The sequence below is a fragment of the Gossypium hirsutum genome, chromosome A07 (genome assembly GCF_007990345.1).
Source record: "Gossypium hirsutum isolate 1008001.06 chromosome A07, Gossypium_hirsutum_v2.1, whole genome shotgun sequence".
Taxonomy (NCBI): Eukaryota; Viridiplantae; Streptophyta; class Magnoliopsida; order Malvales; family Malvaceae; genus Gossypium; species Gossypium hirsutum.
In genome coordinates, this window is record NC_053430.1 from 59,997,334 (window position 1) to 60,005,705 (window position 8,372).

Consider the following 8,372-nt stretch of genomic DNA (forward strand, 5'->3'; position numbering starts at 1 on the left):
TTCCAAAACAACTACTGTTGTTCAAAACATCACGTATCCGAAATTGCTTTTAAATTAAGCTTTCGCAACTACCAAGATTTTTACAAAGTTGTTAAGAATGTTATTTAGCTGAGGTTTTCTAACAAGGTTTAAAAAGGGTATAAGTTTTTTATTATTAAGAAGGGTTTTTAATGGAAACATGGTTTTCGAAAAACACTTCAATGTGACACGCCAGATTCGAGCCAAACTTCCAGGCCGGGTTTGGGGTGTTACAGAATGTTTCTGAAGTCTGAAGCTTTCTGGGACTTTCTGGTTATTGTAGACGGTTCGTGAAAGGTTTCTCTATGATTGTAGCTCTGATGACGAAACTATTGCAGAAAGATGTTAAATTCGAGTGGTCAGAAAAGTGCGAAAAAAGTTTTGATCAGTTGAAAGCCCTTTTGACCGAAGCTCTAGTACTAGTTCAGCCAGAACCAGGTAAAAAATTTGTTATTTATAGTGATGAATATTTAAATGGTTTGGGTTGTGTTTTGATGCAGGAAGGAAGAGTGATAGCTTATGCCTCGAGACAGTTGAAGCCACATGAAAGAAACTATCCAACACACAACTTAAAATTGGCAGCTATTGTGTTTGAATTAAAGATATGGCGCCACTATTTATTTAGTGAGAAATGTCATGTTTATTCTGATCATAAAAGTCTGAAATACTTGATGACTTAGAAAGATCTGAATTTGAGACAATGCCGATGGCTGGAATTGCTAAAAGACTATGAGCTTGTAATTGACTATCACACGGGAAAGGCTAATGTTGTTGCTGATGCTTTAAGCTGAAAATCACTGTTTGCTTTGCGTGCAATGAATGCACATATGGCTATGTCTGATGATGGTTCAATAATAGCTGAATTGAAAGTAAGACCGTTATTTATTCAACAAATTTGTGATACCCACAAGGTTGATAATGAATTGTTAGCAAAACGAGCTCAATGTGAGACAGATGCTGATTCAGAACTGAGAGTTGATGCTAATGACTGTTTGAGATTCAGAGACTGAATATGCATTCTGAAGAATTCAGAGTTGATTCAGATGATTTTGAATGAAGCTCATAACAGTTGGTTAGCATTCTGAAGAATTCAGAGTTGATTCAGATGATTTTGAATGAAGCTCATAACAGTTGGTTATCTGTTCATCCAGGTAGTACAAAGATGTATAATGATCTGGAACAACTTTATTGGTGGCATGGTATGAAATGAGACATTTCTAATTTTATTGCAAGATGTTTAGTCTGTCAACAGGTAAAGGCCGAGCATCAGGTACCTTCTGGATTGCTTCAGCTAATTATCTAGTTTACCCTTAACGCCGAGTAAGAAAGATGCAATCTGGATTGTTGTGGATAGATTGACTAAATTGGCTCATTTTGTTCTGATACGTACAGACTACTCGCTTGATAAGCTGGCTGAATTGTATGTTTCTCAGGTTGTGAGATTACATGGTGTGGCTATATCTATTATTTTGGATAGAGATCCGAGGTTTACATCGCGATTTTGGAAGAAACTACAAGATGCACTAGGTACAAAATTACATTTCAGTACTGCTTTCCATTTGTAAACAGATGGTCAGTCTGAACGAATCATTCAGATACTTGAGGATATGTTGAGATGTTGCATTCTCGAGTTCGAAGGTACGTGGGAACGATACCTACCTCTGATTGAATTTACGTATAATAATAGCTTTCAATTGAGTAACAAAATGGCACCTTATGAGGCTTTGTACAGTCGCAAATGTCGTACACCGTTATACTGGACTGAGCTCAGTGAAAATAAGATACATAGAGTCGACTTGATCAGAGAAACTGAACAGAAAGTGAAAGTAATCCGTGAAAGTCTGAAATAGCATCGGATCATCAAAAATATTATGCGGACGTGAAACGCAAGGATATAGAGTTTCAGATCGAAGATAAAGTTTTCTTGAAAGGCTCACCATGGAAGAAAATATTCAGATTCGGTCGTAAAGGCAAATTGAGTCCGAGATTTAGTAGGCCGTATGAGGTTATAGAGCGTATCGGACCGGTTGCTTATAGACTATTATTGCCACCTGAGTTAGAAAAGATCCACAATGTATTCCACGTTTTGATGCTCCATAGATAGCGGTCTGACCCTTCACATGTGATTAGTCCGACTGAGGTTGAGATTAAACCCGATATGTGACATACGAGGAAGAACCAATTTGTATTTTGGCTCATGAGATTAAAGAGTTGCGAAATAAGAAAATTTCGTTAGTTAAAGTACTGTGGCATAAACACAGTGTTGAAGAAGAAACTTGGGAATCTGAAGATGCAATGGGAGAACGCTGTCCGAACATATTCACCGGTAAGATTTTCGGGGACAAAAATCCCTAAGGGGAGAGTTGTAACAGGCCGATTCAGACCCTAATCAGAATGGTGGTTTTGGGACCGCGAATCTGAGTTAGAAAAATATTAAAAAATTATTTTTGTGTTTATTTTGTGTGAATTTATATCTGTAAAATTTTCGTGATTTAATTTTGTCATTTAGGTATCTGATTAAATAAAAGGACTTAATCGCGTAAATTGAAAACTTGATATTTTAAAGTATAAAGGCTAAATTGTTAGTGGCATTCTAAGGATATTTATATTGTAAATATCCATTAATACCTTGGTGGGACGGTTTGAGACTTATAATATATGGTTTTTATATTAAGTCATCAAGGTATATAAGTAAATTAATTATTAAGCTTAATATATGTTATAATATAACATAAAACATAAAAAATAATGCCATTTTAATGTTCATCTTGTTCTTGCTGAATACAAAAGAAAAGAAAAAGGAAATAAAAGGGTTTTAGGGTTCGGCTATTCTTCAACTTGATTCAAGGTGAGTTTTAGCTCAGTTTTTGATAATTTCTATGTTTTTTAGATCGTTGCTTAGTAATCTTCAAGACCCAAGCTTTAATTTTTGAGTTTGATGAATATTTTGAGTTCTGCCATTTTTGATAGCTTGTGATTTTTGTTGTTTGATGATCAAATATGAAAGATATGTTTTAGATTAACATATTTTGTATTGGAGTTTTTGATGATTTTGAGTAATTAGGACTAAATTGCAAAAATAATAATTTGAGGGGACTAAAATGTAAAATAAATGAAATATATGAACTTGTATAGTAATGGGTAAGATTCGGCCAAACCTGAGTACCTTGAACTTTTGTGTATTTTGTGTTTTGTGCAATAGGGACTAAATTGTAAAAAGTGTAAATGTCAGGGGTAAAATGGTAATTTTCCCATTTATGTGTTTTTGGACTAAATTGAATGAAAATATGTTTGAATGAGCTTAATTTGAATATGTTTAGATCAAGACCCAAAGGAATTAGATTTGGATCGGGGGAAAACGAAAGTTGTTGACTAGTCGATCTGTACCGATTTTTCGTTGTCAGAGGTAAGTTTATAAGCAAATAGACGTACTTAACTTTAATTAAATGTAATATATATATGCTGAAATGAAAAACATGATTTTTTATATGTCATAGTCGAATGTCACTAAGCCTGGTTACCATGTTTTCGAATTTGGTTCGACTGAGTTACAATGTCCGAAAGCCCCGTATGAACCTTAGAAATAATTAGGATACATATGTCAAGACATAGGATTCCGATATGTAACACCCCTAACCCATATCCATCGCCGGATTAGGGATACGAGGCATTACCTATCAAAAGCACAATTTTAAAACATTCATCTATATATAATTAATCAAGTCCGACTCATTTAAAAATAAAATATAATCAATTCACATTTCAGAAAATACAACAAATTACGCTTTACACATACAGGTCACAACAAATCTCAACTTGTTATTAACAATATATAATGCATTTAACTGTACAGTAATATCTATTACTGATAAACCGTAATTTATATATATTTCTATCCCATGCTTAACACATTTTATGGATATTTTTCCTTAAAATCGGTGAATTCAATGCTCTTAATGCCTTAATTTCATGTTTTATACTTAGGTGAGCATAGGAGAGTGAAAGGAATGAGAAACGGGCTAAAAAGGGAGAAAATGGGCCAACGTATGAAATCAACACGGCCTAGACTTCCTCACACGGGTAGACCACACGGCCGTGTCCCTTTGGCAGGGTCAAAGCATGATTTACACGAGTAGATCACATGCCCGTTCCCATTTAATAGCCTTGACCACCACCTTAAGCAATCGCACACGGGCGTGTCCCTACCGAGCCCAAGTTTAGTCCAATTCAGAAAAGGCCAATTTTGAGGGCTTTTAGGCATTCCGAAGCCTATTTAAACACCTGAGGAGGCACTTAGACGGGGGACGCACAGGAGGAAGCAAGGAATTGCTCAAGGAAATCCCATCGATCCATCTCAAAAGCCGGATTCACCATCAAGACTGAAGATCTCCCTTCAAATTCCCTCAGGAGTTTTGGGTTTTCTTATGTTCTGTTAGTTTTATTCTTTTGAGATGTTTTATTTCATTAGTATGAACTAAATCTCCTAAATACCTAAGGGGAATGAAACCTAAGATGGATCTTGTTATTATTATCTCAATTGTATGATAAATATTTGGCTTGTTCTTATTATGTGTTCTTAATTCTTGTTTTGATATTCCAGGATATTGATTCAAGTTAAGCTCTTATTCAGAGAAGGAATAGACCCTGTCTAAGAGTAAATTTGTCATAATTAAGTGGAGTTGATTCCGCGCCTAGAGATAAGGTGACAAGATTTTACCGGATTAGGGTGAACCCTAATAAGGGGATCCATGGATCGAGTTAATGCAACCCTAGGGCGTTCATTAGAAAGAGATTTCAATTATTCAATCTAGGGTTAGACGTTGTTAGTCTTGAGAGAGATAATAATATAACTTAGGGATCTCTACGGAAAAAGTTGAATGGATAAATCGTCTAATTTAGAATTAAATAACAAGTGAAGTCTAGGTGGATTTTTCCTTAGATATTGTTTTAATCAATCGAGTTTTCCAAAAAGTATTTTCCCCAAATTTCTTTTCTGTGATTTCTTAGTTTAATTAATTAGTTAGATAAACAAAACCCTTTTATTTTTTAGGCTAGATAATGAATAGAAAGTTGATACTAGTACTTTTAGTTCCTTTGGGTTCGATAATCCGGTCTTGCTAAAGCTATACTACTGTTCGATAGGTACACTTGCCTTCATCGTGATAATAGTTAGTTTCAAGAACGATTCATTATAAATATTTAAAACCTCTCACGAATATCACGTATCAAGTTTTTGGCGCCGTTGCCAGGGAACTAAGATATTAGGAACACTCGATTTTTATTACTTTAGCCATTTTATTTTTAGTGCAATTTAAATTTTTATTTTATTTTCTAATTCTTCATTTATTTTCTTCTGACAGGTTTTTCTAGTTTATGACCAGAAGAAACCCATCAGGACCATTACTGTTTGATAGTGAGATCGATCACACAGTTTGTAGAAACCGAAGAGAAATAAGGTGAAGCTTACGTTACACAGAAGAGCAAGAGGAAGATACTTCAACCACTACCGAGGAGATGGCTGAAAACCAAGAAAATCCGCTACCTCCTGCGATTGCTGTCAATCAAAATCCTACTCCGCGCACTATGTATGATTATGCTAAACCTAATTTAATAGGAACTGAGTCAAGTATAGTTAGACCTGCTATTGCTGCAAATAATTTTGAACTGAAACCTAACACAATTCAAATGATACAACAGTTTGTTCAGTTTGATGGTTTGCAGGACAAGGATCCCAATGCTCACTTGGCAAATTTCCTAGAATTGTGCGATACCTTTAAAATTAATGGCGTTTCTGATGATGCAATCCACCTTCGTTTGTTTCCCTTTTCGTTAAGGAATAAGGCTAAACAATGGTTGAACTCGTTACCATGAGGGTCAATCACTACTTGGGAACAAATGACCGAAAAGTTTTTATTAAAATATTTTTCGTTGGCTAAAACAGCTAAATTACGTGATGATATCTCCTCTTTTGTGCAGATGGATTTAGAAACACTCTACGATGCATGGGAGAGATATAAGGACCTTTTGAGAAGGTCCCCTCACCATAGGTTACCGCTTTGGCTACAAGTTCAAACGTTTCATAATGGCCTGAATCCTTTGACTTGGCAGATGATTGATGCAGCCGTTGGAGGAACCATCAATAGTAAAACACCTGAAGATGCCTATGAATTTATAGAGGAGATGTAATATCCCGAATTAGGGCCTAATCGGAATAGTGGTTTCGTGACCACAAATCTGAGATAGAAATAATTATTTTATGATTATTTTGAGGTCTATGATATGATTGCATAATTGTGTGAAAATTTCGTGAACAAATTCTATGCATAAAGTGCTTAATTTGAAGTTAGGGACTAAATTGAATAAGTTGCAAAACTTGCATTCTAGAAGTTTCTAGTATGAAATTACTTTGAAATATTAATTAGGAGGTCTTAAATAGCAATTTGACCAATTTCAAAGTTTATGGACAAATATTGGACATGAATGGAATTTTTGGAAAGTTTAGTAGTAAGGGCATTTTGGTCATTTAGGGGTAAAATGAATTAAAATACAAAATTAAAAGCCAATTTTGCTCATCTTCTTCACCATGGACGTGTATACCAAGGGAGACTCCATGTCTAGGGTTTCCAAGCTTCCAAGCTCGATTGTAAGTCCGTTCTAGCCTCGTTTTTAATGATTTTTACGTTTTTGGAGTCCCGGTAACTTGATTTAGCTTATGCTAGCAATAATTCAACCTAGGGTTCATATTTGGAAAAATACCCATAGGTAAAATTTGTGTATTTTGGTGTTTTATGATAGAATATGAGGTTTTAAATTATGTTAGACAACTTGTGCTACTCGGTTTTAAGTGAAAATGAGCAAAAAGGTTTAATTGGTAAAAATACCTAATAGTCATAAGTACATGTTAGAGTGAGAATTTTTTGTTGCCATAGAAGGGAAAAATGATCAGCATGTCATAAAACATAATAAAATAGGATGAGGTTTAATTTCTGAACCTTGGGGCAAAAGTTTAGGGATCAAAATGAAAATTTTTAAAAATATGATTTTTGGACCCGTATGAATAGTGTGACTAATTATTAGGCTAAATGTGATATTATAGATGAAGGAAATCGAGATTCGGGCTTAAATCGAGAAAATACAAGGTTATGGACTAAAATGGTAAATTGCTGTTTCTGGATCGAGGTAAGTTCGTATGATAACAATAATGCAATGTTATGTTTGAATTATATTTCTTACTATTATTGCATATATTTTATGATTTAATATAGTGTAAAAGTTGATGGAATGGTGTTTATGATGTGGAAATATGTCATGAAAGAATGTTACATGAAATGCAAGCAAATGAAGATACATGACAAGTGATATATGAAATATGTGATATATGCTATGTAAATTCTTAAAAGCTGATTTGATATTTGAGTTGTGTCTGATTATACTATGAATGGACAATTGGTACTATGGATAGTGAGATTGACACTTCGAGTAAATTCGTACATAAATAATCTATCGATTCTTTTTATGTTATTATATTTGATATCATATGAAATGTGGCTGCCGATCAAATGGTTATTTGATGTAAATTATGAATTTAAATTGATTACGGACAATTTAGTAAAATGTTGAAATGTGAGGAATTTCCCAATTGAACCTTCGGAATAAAAATGATACGAATGATCTATTGTGAGGTCGCATGTGTAGTACTAAGTGTAGGCTACTATGCGTACCCGAAAACTGTGATCACGTGTGTAGTACTAAGTACAGGCTACTACGTGTATCAGATGGTTAGGTCACGTGTGTAGTACTAAGTGCAGGCTGCTACGTGTACCGGATAATTGGTCACGTGTGTAGTACTAAGTGCAGGCTACTATGTGTACCAGATAATTGGTCGCATGTGTAGTACTATGTGCAGGCTACTATGCGTACCAGATAGCTTTGGCTACAAGTGTGAAAATATGTGCAGGCAATTGAGTATCAGTTATTATTACGAAGAGTTCAACGGGAAAATCAATTAAGTAAAAATACAATTGAACATGATTATATGATGAATAAGTGAAGGTATATGTTTATGAAAAATTATGAGCATTGTGCTCGATAATTGGGTGAATTTCGATAAGACAAAATAGATTAAGTGGAATTATGTAAGAATGAATTTTAGTGGTAAAACAGTGTTGAACAGCAGCAGTTACATGACTTTGAAAATTCACTAAAAATTGTGGAAGTTGAATAAAAATGCAAATGATATATGAAAATAAATATTAATGAGTCTATTTTCACATGAAAGAAACATGGGAAGCAAAAGAATTCTATATTGTGTGATATTTGAATTCTTGTAAAATAGGGTCTGAATGAATTCGAGA

The 8,372-nt window shown here is 34.4% G+C and overlaps 1 non-coding gene across 1 annotated transcript; it reads right to left on the minus strand.

The window, feature by feature from the left end:
• Positions 1 to 5,961: 5,961 nt before the first annotated feature.
• Positions 5,962 to 6,068, minus strand: LOC121203859 (small nucleolar RNA R71). Its single transcript, XR_005898794.1, has one exon. It is a non-coding gene; the product is annotated as a small nucleolar RNA R71 (small nucleolar RNA).
• Between the last annotated feature and the right edge of the window lie 2,304 nt (positions 6,069 to 8,372).